Below are 17,160 nucleotides of genomic sequence, written 5' to 3'. Positions count from 1 at the left end.
TCTGCAGATGCTGGAATGTCAAGCAACACATATAAAAGTTGCTGGTGAACGCAGCAGGCCAGGCAGCATCTATTGGAAGAGGTACAGTCGACGTTTCGGGCCAAGACCCTTCGTCAGGACTGCAAAGGGTCTCGGACTGAAACGTCGACTGTACCTCTTCCAATAGATGCTGCCTGGCCTGCTGCGTTCACCAGCAACTTTGATGTGTGTTAATGAGAGAGAGATTGGTTTAATAAGAAGATCAGAATGAGTTTCACTGAATGCAATGATGTGATTCACACTGCCTGAGAGAGGGGAGGAAATAGATTCAATAGTGATGTTCAGCAGGGAAATGCTAAAAATTACTGGACTATGGAGCAAGAGTTTGGCAAGAAGACCAGCGTAAAGTCACTTCCAAAGACAAGGCATGGATATGATAGGGTAAATGTTTGGAACACACACAAAATGCTCGAGGATCTCAGCAGGCCAGGCAGCATCTATGGAAAAGAGAAAACAGTTGATGTTTCAGGCCAGACCCTTCATCAGGACTTGACTGTTTTAACAGTTTTCATCTGTCAAGTCTCCATTGGACCATTCTTTAAACTCTCACAAATCAGGGTTAGGTTTAATAATATTTTTCATATGGTTACTGGCAATGGATACTAGCAGAGGATCTTTGAGCACTTTATTTAACTGACAAATCATTCAAAATTAGATGGCGGCAGCTGCCACATGCCTGTCTCAAAAGCATAACCCAAGATAAATCATCAAATGCAATTATTTTAGATGTTTAGATAATATTACCATTACCATGAATCCATTCCAAATCCTAACTGTCAGTATATTATACTGGAAGATTTTCAGACCTTCCTCATTGTTATTCAGTTATATTTTGGGAAACTTCATTATTATTTACTGTTCTTAAGCATTAATGTTATGTTATTAGGTTCATAGATGGATAGTTGAGTATTTCTTTCCTCCCACAGTCAAAAGAAGTACTGGTTGGCAGGCTAATTTACAATGACTAATAAACCTGCCAACCAGTATGTCTTTTGATGAGGGTGGGAAAAAAAATCAGGTGTGAAGCGTATTAACAAAAATGAAAGAGTATTTATCAAAAGGAGAGAAAAACAATTGTAGTGTGAACTTAAAAAGCAGAAGAGAGAGGAAGAAAATCAAAATAGAATAGACAGAGAAATTCTGTTGTTTGCTGCAACATTTGAATGTCATATGACACAATTTGAGCTACATCACAAATTACGGAAAGTCCAAGACTTTTCTTTAGGGTCTGGCTGTGTTTCTGAGTCAGTAAACCTAGAAAATGACAAACATGCAAGGTGGTATTGAATGGCAACACACTCGCAACCTGCAAGTTATTTTCATGATTTCTGTGTCTATTGATAATAAGGCCAATTCATGTAGAAACAAAACTTCTGAACACACCCAATGACTGTTATATTATAATTCAAAGAAATCTTGTCTGAACAGGTTCTGAGCTGTAGAATTCAGTGCTAGAAACCATTCCAAGCTAGACAAACAGAAAGGGCTCAGAAGGCTTACCAATGCAGCCTTAATGATCTCTTTTAGATTTCTCTTTTGTTTGGTGACTTGAAAGAGATGCATCAGATGATAAGAGGCATAGATACAGTGGACAGTAGGAGACTTCTACCCAGGGCATAATTTTAAGGTGATTGGGGGAAATTATAGGGGGGTGTCACAGGTAAGTTCTTTACACAGAGTATGGTGGGTGTGTGGGAAAAATGCCAGGGATGATGGTGGGGACAGACACATTACGGGCATTTAAAAAACTCTTTGTTAGGCATGTGGATGATAGAAAAATGGATGGTTGTTTAGAGGGAAGGGTTAGACTTATCCTAGAGATTGGACTACATTTACTTATTTATTGAGATACAGCATGGAATAGGCCCCTCTAGCCTTTCGAGCCACAATGCCCAGCAATCCCACAATTTAACCCTAGCCTAATCACAGGTCAATTTACAATGACTAATAACCCTGCCGACCAGTACATCTTTTGACTGTAGGAGGAAACCAAAGCACCTGGAGGAAACCCACACGGTGTTGGGGAGAACATGCAAATTCCTGACAGGCTGCTGAGGGAATTACCCTGGGGTCGCGTGCACTGTAAAGTGTTGTGCTAACCACTACACTACACTACCGTGCTGTGCTGTAATATTCTATGTTCTATGTTTCCACTGGCCAAAGGTGAGAACAGAGAAATAAACTTTGAAAAATTTACAAGTACCTCTTTGAGGTCAAGTCTATCGAGGCCATGGCTCAGACATAGCTGATCTTTGGTTGTTTTGGGAGCAGCACAAGGAATTAGGGAAAGTAAGTTTTTGTATTCATTGCACCCATCTGCTCATGAGTGGATACAGATTCTTGTTTGATTTGTTGCCATCATTTAGTCTAAGCAGACACGCATACTGCAAGAGTGAGTGGAGAAATTATAGATAGATATTATAAATAAAAATACAGAATCTTTAAGAATTTTAAAATTTTATTATTGGGATCTAGTGTTAGGGATGTTATTTGAGACGTTTGAGCAAAAGTACTGCCAGTACAGCTGAATATTTTATCCAAAAGTGCCCCTTTAGTTTAACAAGGTTGATCAGTAATTGCTAGTGTCATTATGAAAAACAGCCTTTCAGCCAATTTGAAATTTTGTTGCCTCAGAAAGGCGGCATCCATCGTAAAGGACCCCCATCACCCAGGACCTGCCTCTTCTCACTGCTGCCATCAAACAGGAGGTACGAGAGCCTGAAGGCACACACCAGGTTTCAGCAACAGTTTCTTCCCCTCTGCTATCAGATTTCTGAATGGACAATGAACCCAGGAATGCTACCTCAGTAATTTTTCCTCTCTGATTGCACTACTTATTTAATTTAATTTAATTTAATTTAATTTTTTACGTATACTTCTTATTGTAGTTTATAGTTTTTATTATTATCATGTATTGCAAGGTACTGCTGCTGCAAAACAACAAATTTCATGACATATGTCAGTGATATTGAAACTGATTCTGATTCTGAACAGTGTTTGGAGAATTAATGCATCTCTATGCTACTGTTGACAGCATCATATACAGGTACATGTATTATTATAAGTATATGCATTATTTTAAATAGAATTTAAAATGCAAAACTTTTAATTTTTAAAAAAGTAGGGAAATTCTTGAAATCAGATCTGAAGTGAAAAGCACTGTGTTTGAATCAACTCCCATGGTTAATCATACAGACGTTGTTACTGTGGGTGTTGTTGCAAACACGGCACATTTTGTTACAACACACACAAAGTACTGGAGGAACTCAGCAGACCAGACAACATCTTCTCCAGTCCTGTGAAGGGGTTTAGTCCCAAAATAACAACTATACTTTTTTCCATAGACGCTGCCTGGCCTGCTGAGTTCCTCAAACATTTTGTGTGTGTTGCTTGGATTTCCAGCATCTGCAGAGCTTCCCTTGTTTTACATTATGATGCAGATCTGTATCACAGCAAAATCTACAGACAAGCAATTATGGCACTATTGTTCTTGTTAAGGACGAGATACAGGGGACACTGATGAACAGATGCATTGTTATGCTTCTTGGTGAGCCCACTAATTATGCTGGGATTGTGAAAAAATTCTCTGTGTTGAGCAAAGATTCTCACTGTTCATTTAATCGATGACTTCGCCTGCAGTGCTCCAGATGAACTTTGAGAATGTCAGCACCATGCAATGAGCATGAGTAATATGTCTGAATCAAAATCAGAATAAGTATCAGGTTTGCTATCACTAGCATATGTTATGATATCTGCTCTGTCTCACTCCTGTACATCTCATTGTTGCTGTCAGAGATTCTGTCAACAGCAGCAAATTTATTGACAATGTTTGAACTATCCTGAGATATCATGCAGAATGTGAGATATGCATACCAGGCTTGTAGTATAATTAGGTGCATGAGTGTGTTGCATGGCAAATGAGTCATAAATTATTGACAGGGGTGTGGTGAATAAAAGAAGCTCCTGGGGCTAGTTTTGTAGCCGGCATGAGTTATATTAAATGCGGCGTTCCCTGATCTTGAACACATATTTAATGATATATTCGATACTACATTCCCTTACTTTAAACACTTATACGGAATACTGGAACATGTAGAACAGTGTTCAAGTCCTCAAGGTTTAATTCATTGAATTTCACGATCAGCTTCTCCTCTTACTCTCTGATTGAAGGCAGTGGGACGATCAGTTGACAGAATGTGCACTTATTTTCCAGTCTCCATGACAATACCAGCTATTTGGAGACAACATCGGTGACCCAGTGTAGTAGAGACCATTGTGACTGGTTCATTGCAGCTAGTACGGATCCTCCAATACACAGAGGGTTGTAGAATAAGCCGGATCTATAACGAGCACAGCCCTCACTACCATCGAGGACATCTTCAAGAGGCAGTCCCTCAAGAAAGAGCCATCCAGCATTAAAGATCTCGCCATCCAGGATGTGACCTGTTCTTTCTACTACCATTGAGGAAGAAGTATAAGAACCTGAAAATTCAGAATCAGCTTCTTCCCCTCCACCAACAAGTTTCTGAACAGTCATTGAACCCATGAACATGATCTCAATATCTCTTTTTTTTACATTACTTATTTTTGCATTTTAGTTATTTTATGTCTTCGTACTGTACTACTGCCATCAAGGAGCAAATTTCACATCATGTAAGTCAGTGATACTAAATCTGATTGTGATGACAGTGTTCTTATGCCTAATTTTAATCTTCCCTATAACCAACACTCTTTATAATTTGTAGATGAAGTAAGCATATATCGCTTTCCCTTCTCCCTGGAACATGATCTGAGATGAATTCCAGTCTTAATTCAGTTGCCTTCTGGCTCCAACCTGGTAATGCAGCCCACTTGTAGTCACCAGCTCAGTAATTGACATTGTACCTGTCTCCTGTGTATCTCATGGGATGTGTGTAAGACCATTTACTATCTACAAGCTGCCTGCAGTCAGTATAGGACAGGTGCCCACTGAGATATGTGTGATCTTGATTCTAAAGTGTATTACTTCCTACAAAGCGAAATCCAACAGCATGAATGACAGCGATGCTCCACTACCAGACGAGCTCAACATCTTCTATGCATGCTTTGAAAGGGAGAATCGAACTACAGCTGTGAAGATCCCTGCTGCACCTGATGACCCTGTGATCTCTGTCTCAGAGGCTGATGTTAAGCTGTCTTTAAAGAATGTGAACCCTGGCAAGGCCGAAGGTCCTGATGGAGTACCTGGTAAGGCTCTGAAAACATGTTCCAACCAACTAGTGGGAGTATTCAAGGACATTTTCAACCTCTCACTGCTATGGGCAGAAGTTCTCACTTGCTTCAAAAAGGCAACAATTATACCAGTGCCTAAGAAGAATAATGTGGGCTGCCTTAATGACTAATGCCTGGTAGCGCTCACATCAGCAGTGATGAAATGCTTTGAGAGGTTGGTCATGATTAGACTGAACTCCTGCCTCAGCAATGACCTGGACCCATTGCAATTTGCCTATCGCCATAATAGGTCGACGGCAGACATAATCTCAATGGCTCTCCACACGGCTTTAGACCACCTGGACAACACAAGCACCTATGTCAGGATGCTGTTCATTAACTATAGCTCAGCATTTAATACCATCATTCCCACAATCCTGATTGAGAAGTTATAGAGCCTGGGCCTCTGTATCTCCCTCTGCAATTGGATCCTCCACTTCCTAACCAGAAGACCACAATCTGTGAGGATTGGCGGTAACATCTGCTCCTCGCTGATGATCAACACTGGCGCACCTCGGGTGTGTGCTTAGCCCACTGCTCTACTCTCTATATTCACATGACTGTGTGGCTAAGCACAGCTTAAATACCATCTATAAATTTGCTGATGATGCAACCATTGTTGGTAGAATCTCAGGTGGTGAAGAGAGGGCATACAGGAGTGAGATATGCCAACTAATGGAGTGGTGCTGCAACAACAACCTGGCACTCAACATCAGTAAGACAAAAGAGCTGATTGTGGACTTCAGGAAGGGTAAAACAAAGGGGTACATACCAATCCTCATGGAAGGATCAGAAGTGGAGAGAGTGAGCAGTTTCAAGTTCCTGGGTGTCAAGATCTCTGAGGATCTAACTTGTTCCGAACATATCGATGTAGTTATAAAGAAGGCAAGACAGCGGCTATACTTTTTTAGGAGTTTGAAGAGATTTGCCATCTCAACAAATACACTCAAAAACTTCTATAGTTGTACAGTGGAGAGCATTCTGACAGGCTGCCTCACTGTCTGCTACTGCCCAGGACCGAAAGAAGCCACAGAAGATTGAAAAACTAGTCAGCTCCACCTTGGGTACAAGCCTACAAAGTACCCCGAACATCTTCAGGGAGCAGTGCTTCAGGAAGGCAGCTTCCATTATTAAGGACCTCCAGCACCCAGGGCATGCCCTTTTCTCACTGATACCATCAGACAGGAGGTACAGGAACCTGAAAGTACACACTGAGCGATTCAGGAACAGCTTCTTCCCCTCTGCCATCCGATTCCTAAATGGACATTGAATCTTTGGACACTACCTCACTTTTTTTTAATATACAGTATTTCTGTTTTTGCATGTTTTTTAATCCATTCAATGTATGTATACAGTAATTGGTTTACTTATTTATTATATTTTTCTCTCTGCTAGATTGCGTATTGCATTGAACTGCTGCTGCTAAGTTAACAGGTTTTACGTCACATGCTGGTGATAATAAACCAGATTCTGATTCTGATTCTGATTCACTAAAGGTTGAGCAGTTTCCCAGTAGTTCTGAAGATTAGCTTCACTACAATGTAAGGTTTGTTTCAGGTGAGATCAACATTGCTGTGAGAAATGGTGTAACAATGATGCAGTTTTGTTTGACACCAGCTTTCACTGGGAATGGTTAGTGACATGACATGTATGCTACTGTGAAGTAAATATATGACAGAGATGGATTTCTGTGGACAGTCGAAATTGAGGAGGGAGTTTCTCAGCATTAGTAAGGCTGAAGATGACCAATCAAGGGCAACATGGATCTCTTCTTGTGAATATATTTCTGGGATCTGAACTACCCATGTAGCAGGTACATTAATTCACTCAACAAATGTTGCCTCTACAAAATAGTATCTACAAAACCCTCCAAGTCCACTGGAAGAATAAACAAACTAGTGTCAGCATCCTGCCCCACGCCCCACAACAACTCACCCAGCATTGAAGTCCCAGTCATTCCCATTCAGTTACGTTGGGCTGGCTGCTAATTGGCATGAATCCGAAAGCATTTCCTAATTACCAAGACAGGGAATTTTACTTTAACGGAAAATGGAAACATGCCACTGATGATAATAGTGATAGTCATCACAGGTGGTGATGAGAACAACTATACTCAATGTCAGCAAGACCAAGGTTCTGTTTGCGGACTTCAGGAAGGAGAATTTGGAAATTAGATTAGATTAAATTACGAGGACACTCAGTCCTCGTTTATTGTCATTTAGAAATGCATGCATTAAAAAATGATACAATGTTCCTCCAGAATGATATCACAAGAAACATAGGACAAACCAAGACTAAAACTGACAAAACCACATAATTATAACATATTGTTACAGCAGTGCAAAGCAATACCGTAATTTGATAAAGAGCAGACCATGGGCATGGTAAAAGAAGTCTCAAGGTCCCGATAGCTTTATCATCTCACGCAGACGGTAGAAGGGAGAAACTCTCCCCACCATGAACCTTCAAGTGCTGCAAACTTGCCGATGCAGCACCATTGGAAGCACCAGCCGCAGTGGACTCTGAGTCCGTCCAAAAACTTCAAGCTTCCCACCAGCCCCTTCGACACAGCCTCTCCGAGCACCATCTTCTGCCGAGCGCTTTGACCTCGCCCCGGCCGCCGAGCAACAAGCAAAGCCGAGGACTTGGGGCCTTCCCTCCGGAGATTTCGGACCACGCAGTAGCAGCAGCAGCGAAGCAGGCATTTCAGAAGTTTCACCAGATGTTCCTCCGTGCTCTCATGTCCGTCTCCATCAAATCAGGATTGTGCACGGCACCCTACCTGACAAATGACAGACACCACCACCATGGTGGCTGCTGCGAGCTGCATCGCACCGCCATCTTCTCCTGTACACTCACTATTCCTATTTAAGAGACGAGCAGTGGAAGGAGTGAGAAGCTTCAAGTTCCTTGGTGTCAACAGCTCAGAAGAGCTATCAAACATGGATGAATGCTTACTGTAATACACACAAAATGCTGGAAGAACTCATCAGATGTAACTAGGCTACTGAGTTCCCCCAGCATTAATTAGTTAATTAATGAGATACAGTGCAGAATAGACTCTTCCATCCCTTCAAGCTGCTCCGCCCAGCAACCCCCAATTTTTTTTAGATTAGATTAAGAGGACACACAGTCCTCTCTTATTGTCATTTAGTAATGCATGCATTAAGAAATGATACAATATTCCTCTGGTGTGATATCACAAAAACACAGGACAGACCAAGACTGAAAAACTAACAAAACCACATAATTATAACATATAGTTACAACAGTGCAGCAATACCATAACTTGATGAAGATCAGTCCATGGCACAGTAAAAAAGCTCAAAGTTTCTCGAAAGTCCCACATCTCACGCAGACGGGAGAAGGAAGAAAACACTCCCTGCCATGCCCAACCACAGTCCGACTCTGAGTCGTCCGAAAACTTCAAGCTCTGATCAGTCCTCCGACACCAAGTACCGAGCACCATCTCTATCCGAGCCCTTCAACCTCAGCCTCGGTCACCAGCAGCAGGCAAAGCCGGGGATTTTGAGGCCTACCCTCCAGAGATTCTCGATCGCACAGTAACAGCAGCAGCGAACCAGGCATTTCAGAAATGTCTCCAGATGTTCCTCTGCTTCTCACGTCTGTCTTCATCAAATCAGAATTATCCACAGCCTCTATTTAACAGATACGATATCATTTCACCGGAGAGCTGTGCACGTTGCGTTGTGCTGCCATCTTCTCCTCCCGCCTCCTAGACCCTAGATTCATCGTGGGACAACTTATAATGACCAGTAACCTACAATAGCCTTGCCAATCAGGTCACTGGTACTTTAAAGCACTGTGTTAAACTACTATGAGCCTGCCTCATGGGTATTTCAGGTCCCAGAATTACATACATGAGATGAAACCCTTGTTGCCCTTGCTTGGCCATTTTCAGCCTTACTAAACGTTTGTGCTTGTTACTTTAGATGTCCAACATCTGCAGAATCTCTGGTGCTTTTGAGTCTTTATTGATTGGTTTTCCTCTGTATTAAAATATAATTTGATTGAGATTCAACAGGTCTTTGTTCATTTGGGTTTGGTTTATCCCTTTTCCTTCATTTCCCTTCAGGTCATAATGACTAATACAATACAATCCTCAGTATTGAAGTTCTGAGTGACAGTAGCCAAAGGGTGAGACTAATAAATGGTGAAATACAGTGATCTCACACTCCCAGCAGGGATGTCATGTTTAAAGAGCGGTAGTCCATAAAATGGCCACAAGCCAACATGTAAACCTGATTCATCAACAAATAGATTCTCAGAAATATTAGTTTGGGACCATGATCTGTGAACTTCAAGGAGCTGATTCCAATCTGGTAGTTTTGTACAGCAAAAAAAAAGGATTTGTTTTGGGAACTCTAGATTAGTAAATTATACAATGATTCCAGATTTCATAGAAATACATTTTTGTTACAACTGATGTAAAATATTCCTCATCATATTGCATTTATTGGAAAAACAATTCATATTTATTCCAGCCAATCTGTTAAATAAACAAAGCAGTTTTGACATGGTACCCAGAAGGTTTTAGTTAACAATAGTTATTTTCTTTGTTAAAAAGTTAAGTTCACAAAGCCAGGTGTTTGCTTACTAAATTGTTTAGTAAACCAGATTATTGCGTTAATGGTGGGATAATATTCTTCCTTCTTTGTATGTTCTTTCTACCATCGAGCTTGAGTTAGCCATCAATATTCACATGGCACTGACTTCAGTGTGCAGTCTTCTTCACCATTTGCTGGGCATGGCCCTCTCAGAACACCTGTTCATCCATACTGCATTTTAGCATTTCTTTTCATGCCTTCTCATGACAGGTCCCTCACCATATTGGGTGATCAGCTGGGAGGAGGAACAAGCAAAAGCAGAGAAATCTGAACAGGTATGGTGCTTTATGATAACACTCAGTATTTTAGGTACAGCGTATTCTCCTCTGCCATCATACTTTTTAATGGAAGATGAACCAACCCATGAACTACTACCTTACGATTTTTGTACTCTTTTTGCATCATTTACTTAAATAAATTAAATTATATTTCTTATTGTAATTTATAGCATTTTTTATGTATTGCACAGCACTGCTGCCACAAATCAACAAATTTCACAACATATATGAGTGGTATTAAACTTGATTCTGAAGCAGAAGAATTTCAGACTACCTAAACTATCAAAAGAAATATACTGCAGGGTAGATATCCCATATTTGGCTCAATACTTTCAGCTCATTAAAATGAATACTGTATACAGAATATTATGGTCTGGTACAGTATAGCACAATATAACATAACAATATAACAGTATAACACAATAGCAGCTATTTCAGAAGTATTTATTAATTTATTTAGAGATACATCACAGAATAGGCCCTTCCGGCCTTTGAGCTACGCTGCCATAGCAAACCTCAACAAACCCATTAACCCTAAACCTAATAACAGGATGATTTAGAATAGCCAATTAATTTTTTACGTCTTTGGACTGTGGCAGGAAAGCAGAGAGCCCAGAAAATGTCCAAGTATTCCACAGATATTCCTTGGTGAGAACGGCACCAGAATTGAACTCCCAACTCTGCTGTGAATGGGGCAGCAGAACAAAATGTTCAGCAGGTGTGGGTGATCTCCTGAGCCAGAGCATAACTGTGGACTGCTTCCAGCACCTTACTGCACTGCTGCTTTTACCACTGCTTATAATCAACCTCAGTCCCCAGTTCTGCTCCCTCCACTGGCCAAAGGTCACTGTCAGCAAGGCAATAATCAAACCTGTCGTGGGCTGAATCAAAGGTGGCGATGAGTAAGCACACAGAAAGGAATTTGAAAATTTGGCTGATTAGTGTCAGAACAACAACCCCTCACTCGATGTTAGCAAGACCAGGGGAACTGATTGTGGACTTCAGGAGAGGGAAACCGATCAAAGAGCCAGTTATCACTGGAGGATCAGTGGTAGAGAGGGTTGGCAACTTTAAATTCCTGTGTGTTACTAGTTCAGAAGATCTACCCTGGATTCGGCATGTAAGTGCAATTATAAAGAAAGCATGGCCACACCTGTACTTCCTTAGGAGTCTGCAGAGATTTGGCATGACATCTAAAACTTTGACATACTTCTATATATGTGCAGTGGGGAGTGTATTGACCGGCAGCATCACAACCTGTATGGAAATACCAAAACCTCTGAATGGAAAATCTTACAAAAGGTAATGCATTCGGCCCAGTACATCACAGGTAAAGCCCTCCCAACCACTGAGCACATCTACATGAAACACTGTCATAGGAAGATCCCCACCACCCAGGCCATACTCTCCTCTCGCTGCTGCCATCAGGTAGAAAGGAGAAGAACCTCAGGACTCGCACCACCAGGTTAAGACAGTTATGACCCCCTCAACCAACAGAGTCTTGGATAAAAGGGGGTAACTATTCTCACATGCCCCATCATTCCTACAGCCCAATGATCTCACTTTAAGGGTTTGATATCTCATTATCTCATGTTTTCACTATTTATTATATTTGTATTTGCAGAGTTTGTTGTTTTCTGCACGATGGTTGATCCTACTTTGATTCTGTTAAGTTACTATCCTATATATTTGCTGAATATGCCCAAAAGAAAATGAATTCAAAGGTTGTGTATGGTGATATATATGTACTTGGTTAGTAAAATTTACTTCAAACTTTGAAGACCTTCCTCTCCCAGCAGCTTAATGGGACAGAGCATTACTGTGTTCAATGAAATGAGAACTAAGGTTTTATTTCTCACTTTCAGTGCAGTCATTATAGATTCCTGTTGGTCTTTCTGTGCCTTATTTCTTACAGTTAATTACATATATTAAATTTGTTTATTTCACAGCATGAATACCTGCTTGAAAAATCTTACTGTTATGAGCAATGAAGTAAAGATCACATTAATTCATTCTCACAGATGGTAATTAAATTCAAGCGATTTAAGAAAGCAAAATTGATTAATTTAAATGATACAAAATATAAAAGAAACTGTAATTATATACCTTAGCAATCTATTATGCTCCACTGTCAAAACTTTATATTAAAAGCAATGAAATTATAGAACTCTGCCTCTTTGGGACTTCAAAAGAAATGCATTGAGAAGCAATTTTGGGATAAATTTAATATCTGCTTAATAAATGCCCTCTGAAGTAATTTCTTGAGATGATTTATTTGCCTTTGACATTATTCAATAAGCTTCCTTATGCAGAGATGTTGTATAGAACTTCACAAGCAGCGGCATCTCCACAGAAAGAGTTAAGTGCACCAAGTTCCTTGGAGTTCACTTCAGGGATGACCATAAGACCATAAGATTAAAGGGGCAGAATTAGGCCATTTTGGTTCATCGAGTCTGCTCTGACATTTCATCATGACTAGTCCAATTTTCTACTCAGCAGCAATCTCCTGCCTTCTCCCCATATCCCTTCCCCCCCTGATGAATCAAGATTCTATCAATCTCTACCTTAAATATACATAAAGACTTGGTCTCTACAGTTGCCTGCGGCAAAGATTCCAGCAGATTCACAAATCTCTGCCTAAGGAAATTCCTCCTCATCTCTGTCCTAAAAGGATGCCCCTCTATTCAGAGGCTGTGTCCTCTAGTCTTAGACTCTCCCACCATAGTAAATCCTCTTCATATCCACCCTAACAAGGCCTTTCATCATGCAATAGGTTTCAATGAGGTCACCCCTCATTCTTCTGAATTCTAGTGAACACAGGCCAGGCCCAGCGACAAACGGTCTTCATATGACAAGCCATTCAATCCTGGAATCATTTTCGTGAACCTTCTTTGAACCCTCTCCAGTTTCAACACATCGTTCCTAAGATAAGGGGCCCAAACCTGCTCACTATACTCCAAGTGAGGCCTCACAAGTACTTTAGACGTAAAGCCTCAACATTACATCCTTGCTCTAGGCCTCTTTAAATGAGTGCTAACATTGCATTTGCCTTCCTCATGACAGATTCAACCTGCAAGTTAATCTTTAGAGAATCCTTCACTAATACTCTCATGTCGCTTTTCATCTCAGTTTTCTGTATTTTCTCTCCATTTAAAAAATAGACAACCCTTTCATTTCTTCTACTAAAGTGCATGACCATACACTTCCCAACACAGTATTCCATCTGCCATTTCTTTGCCCATCACTCCAATCTATATCAGTCCTTCTGTAGCCTCTCTACTTCCTCAAAACTACCTGCTTCTCTACCTATCTTCAAGTCTTCTGCAGACTTTTCAACAAAGCCATCAATTCCATCATCTAAATCATTGACAAATAACATAATGAGGATTGGTCCCAACACAGATCTCTGTGGGACACCACTAGTCACTAGCAGCCAGCCCGAAGAGGCTCCCTTTATTTCCACTCTTTGCCTCCTGCCAATCAGCCACTACTTTACCTATGCTAGGATCTTTCCTGTAATACTCATAGCTGGTTAAGCAGCCTCGTATGTGACACCTTGTCAAAGGCCTTCTGAAAATCCAAGTACACAACAACAACCGATTCTCCTTTGTCTATCCTGCTTGTTATTTGTTCAAAGAATTCCAATAGATTTATCAGGCAGGATTTTTCCTTGAGGAAACCATGCTGACTATGGTCTGTTTTATCATGTGCCTCCAAATGCCCTGAGACTTCATCTTTAATAATTGACTCCAGCATCTTCCCAAGCACTGAGTTCAGACTTACTGGCTTATAATTTCCCTTCTTCTGCCTCTTTTCCTTCTTGAAGAATGGAATGGCATTTGAAATGTTCCAGTCTTCCGAAACCATTCCAGAATCAAGTGATTCTTGAAAGATCATTACTAATGCCTCCACAATCTCTTCAGACACTCTTTCAGAACTCTGGGGTGTACACCAACTGGTCCAGGTGACTTATCTACCTTCAGAGCTTTCAGTTTCCAAAGAACCTTCTCTCTAGTTATGGTAACTTCATACACTTCATGCCCCCTGACAGCTGGAACTTCGACCATGCTGCTAGTGTCTTCATAGTGAAGACTGATGCAAAATACTTATTCAGTTCATCTGCCGTTTCCTTATCCCCCATTACTACCTCTTCAGCATCATTTTCCAGCTGTTTGATATCCACTCTCAACTCTCTTTTACTGTTTATGTATCTGAAGAAACTTTTGGTATCCTGTTTAATATTACTGGCTGGCTTATTTTCGTGATCCCTTTTCACATTATTGATGACTTTTTAGTTGCCTTGTGCTGGTACTTGAAAGCTTCCCAATCCTCTAACTGCCCCCAAAATTTTTGCTCTATTATATGCCCTTGCTTTGGCTTTTATGTTGGCTTTGACCTTTCTTGTTAGCCACGGTTGTGTCATCTTTCCTTTAGAATACTTCTTCCTCTTTGGGAGGTATATATTCTGTTCCTTCTGAATTGCTTCCAGAAATTCCAGCCATTTCTGTTCTGCCATCATCCTTGCTGGTGACCTTTTCCAATCAATTCTGGCAAACACCTCTCTCATGCCTCTGTAATCCCATTTACTCCACTGTATTACTGAGACATCTGACTTTAGCTTCTCCTTCTCAAATTTCTGGGTGAATTTGATTATATTATGATCACTTTCCCCTAGGGTTCCTTTACCTTAAGGTCTCCAATCAATTCTGGCTCATTACACAACATCCAACCCAGAATAGCTGAAACTCTAATGGATTCAACCACAAGCTGCTCTAAAAAGCCATCTTGAAGGCAATCTAGAAGTTCCCCTTCCTGTAATCCAGCACCAATCTGATTTTCTAAATCTACCTGCATATTGAAGTCCTCCATGTCTATCATAACATTGCCCTTTTAGCACCCATTTTCTATATTCCATTGTAATTTGTAGGCCACATCCCTACTACTGTTTGGGAGTCTGCACACAACTCCCATCGGGATCTTTTTACCCTTGCAGTTCCTTAGCTCTATCCACAATGATTCAACACCTTCTGACCCTATGTCACCTCTTTCTAACAATTTGATTTCATTTCTTAATGACAGCGCAACGCTGACCCCTCTGTCTTCTACCTATTCTTTTGATACAATGTTTCTCCTTGGACATAAGCTCCCAGCTATAGTCTTGCAGGCATGATTCAGTGATGCCTACAGCATCATAACTGCCAATCTGCAATTGCGCTACAAATTAATCGACCTTATTCCATATGCTGCGTCCATTCAGATACAACACCTTCAGTCCCCTAATCACCTTTCATGATTTTGTCTGCCTTTTATGTAACAGTCCATCCTGTTGGCTTCAGTTTTCCCCTATCAACAGCCTCTCCTTCCTACACCTTGCCTCTGTTTCTAAACCAGCAACCTAACCCTCAGGACTGTTATCCGCCTTTCCTACGATGCTTCTCACAATGAAATTTAGGCAGCTTAGGACATTAGTCACACCGTGCACAATTCCTACCTCCCATCATAGTGTCCTGCACTCTTGGGTTCCTGTTGACCTACACTCTGTCTAATTGTTTTTGTCTATCCTGACGCACACGAACATCCCCTTAGGTCCCCTTATGAAGGCCCGTTCTGCATCTTGGAACTGGGAGAAAAGACTATTATCCTAGATAAGAGGAGTAAACCTGAACATATTTTGGTAGATTGCCTTAAACTAACCCACCAAGGGTTGGAGGATTCTACAACCATGCCCCTGCCATCATGACATGACCATGAACATGTCAACTCACCTCTGGACGAGCCAGAGCCACCTGTGGTCCCTCCACCCATGGAACATAGGACCCAAGCTGGGCAGCTCCTCTGAGCTCTGGACAAGCTCACAGTGCCGGTTTTAGTGAATTCTGGGGGGACCTGTGTGAGGTAACATAATTGGAGGAGATGTACATAATTCATAACCACCAACATTGAGTTGGGGTTTCAGTTTAAGAGGCTGGTCTGACGTGATGATGTAATGACGTAAAGAATTTTTAGCATGCTTTGGGTTCAGTTTTTTTTTAGTATTCAATAAATGAGCTTTTCTGAAACATAAAATGCCTCCGCTGTTTTATTTGAGAAAACCTACACGTGTAGGTTTACACATGCTTTACACGCTGATCCAGAGAGGCGTTGTCTCATTTGAAGGTATACATGTCAGGAGTGCAGTGCTGCCGGAGCTCACCAGGTATTTGTGAAATTCCTTCTCGCTCGACCCTGTTGTCCCAGCGTACCCTGCTGTAGCCTCCTGCCATTTCACAGATCTTCAGTCTCTCTCCAGCACTCGCTATTTGAGCATTGTTCACTGAAAAAATAAAAATCTTAGATCTTTTGAAAAGTGGCATGTCGCTTGCCGAAGTGGGCCATAAAGTCGGTAAGAACGATCCAAGCATTCGCACAATAAAGCAGAAAGAAGCTGAAATTCGTGGAAGTGTTAGTGCTACCCCTATAATGGCAAAAATGGTCTCTCTGGTTCGTGATAGAGTGCTTGCAAAGACTGAGAAAGCATTAAGTGTGTGTCTGGAGGACATATCACAGAAGCATATCGCTGTTGATGGCAAAATTATGCATGAATAAACACTTAGCCTCTATGAGCACTACTGTGAGGGGGTTGAGTAGAGCGATAGGAAGCAGTTTAAGGCTAGTAAGGGATGGCTGGCTAGCTATGTAAAGCGCTACAGGCTCAAGAACTTAAGTGCACGGGAGAATGGGCATCGGCTGATGCTGAAGCAGCATTAGCGTTCCCAGAAGAGTTCAAGAAACTGCTGTCATTATTCCCTAAACAATACAGTATAACAACTATGTACATAGCATTTACATTGTATTAGGTATTGTAAGTAATCTAGAGATGACTTAAAGTGTACCGGAGGATGTGCGTAGTTTATATGCAAATACTACACCATTTTATATAAGGGACCTGAGCATCAGCGGATTTTGGTATCCACGGGGGGTCCTGG

General features: G+C 41.2%; 1 long non-coding RNA gene across 1 annotated transcript; it reads right to left on the bottom strand.

Moving 5' to 3' along the window:
* Nucleotides 1-9,762: 9,762 nt before the first annotated feature.
* LOC140209503 (uncharacterized) lies at nucleotides 9,763-16,674 on the bottom strand. Its single transcript, XR_011889005.1, has 2 exons — nucleotides 16,389-16,674; nucleotides 9,763-10,152 (listed from the first exon to the last, which is right to left on the bottom strand). It is a non-coding gene; the product is annotated as an uncharacterized lncRNA (long non-coding RNA).
* Nucleotides 16,675-17,160: the final 486 nt, after the last annotated feature.

This window comes from Mobula birostris, chromosome 14, assembly GCF_030028105.1.
Source record: "Mobula birostris isolate sMobBir1 chromosome 14, sMobBir1.hap1, whole genome shotgun sequence".
NCBI classification, from domain to species: Eukaryota; Metazoa; Chordata; class Chondrichthyes; order Myliobatiformes; family Myliobatidae; genus Mobula; species Mobula birostris.
This window is presented reverse-complemented; position numbering and strand designations above follow the sequence as displayed.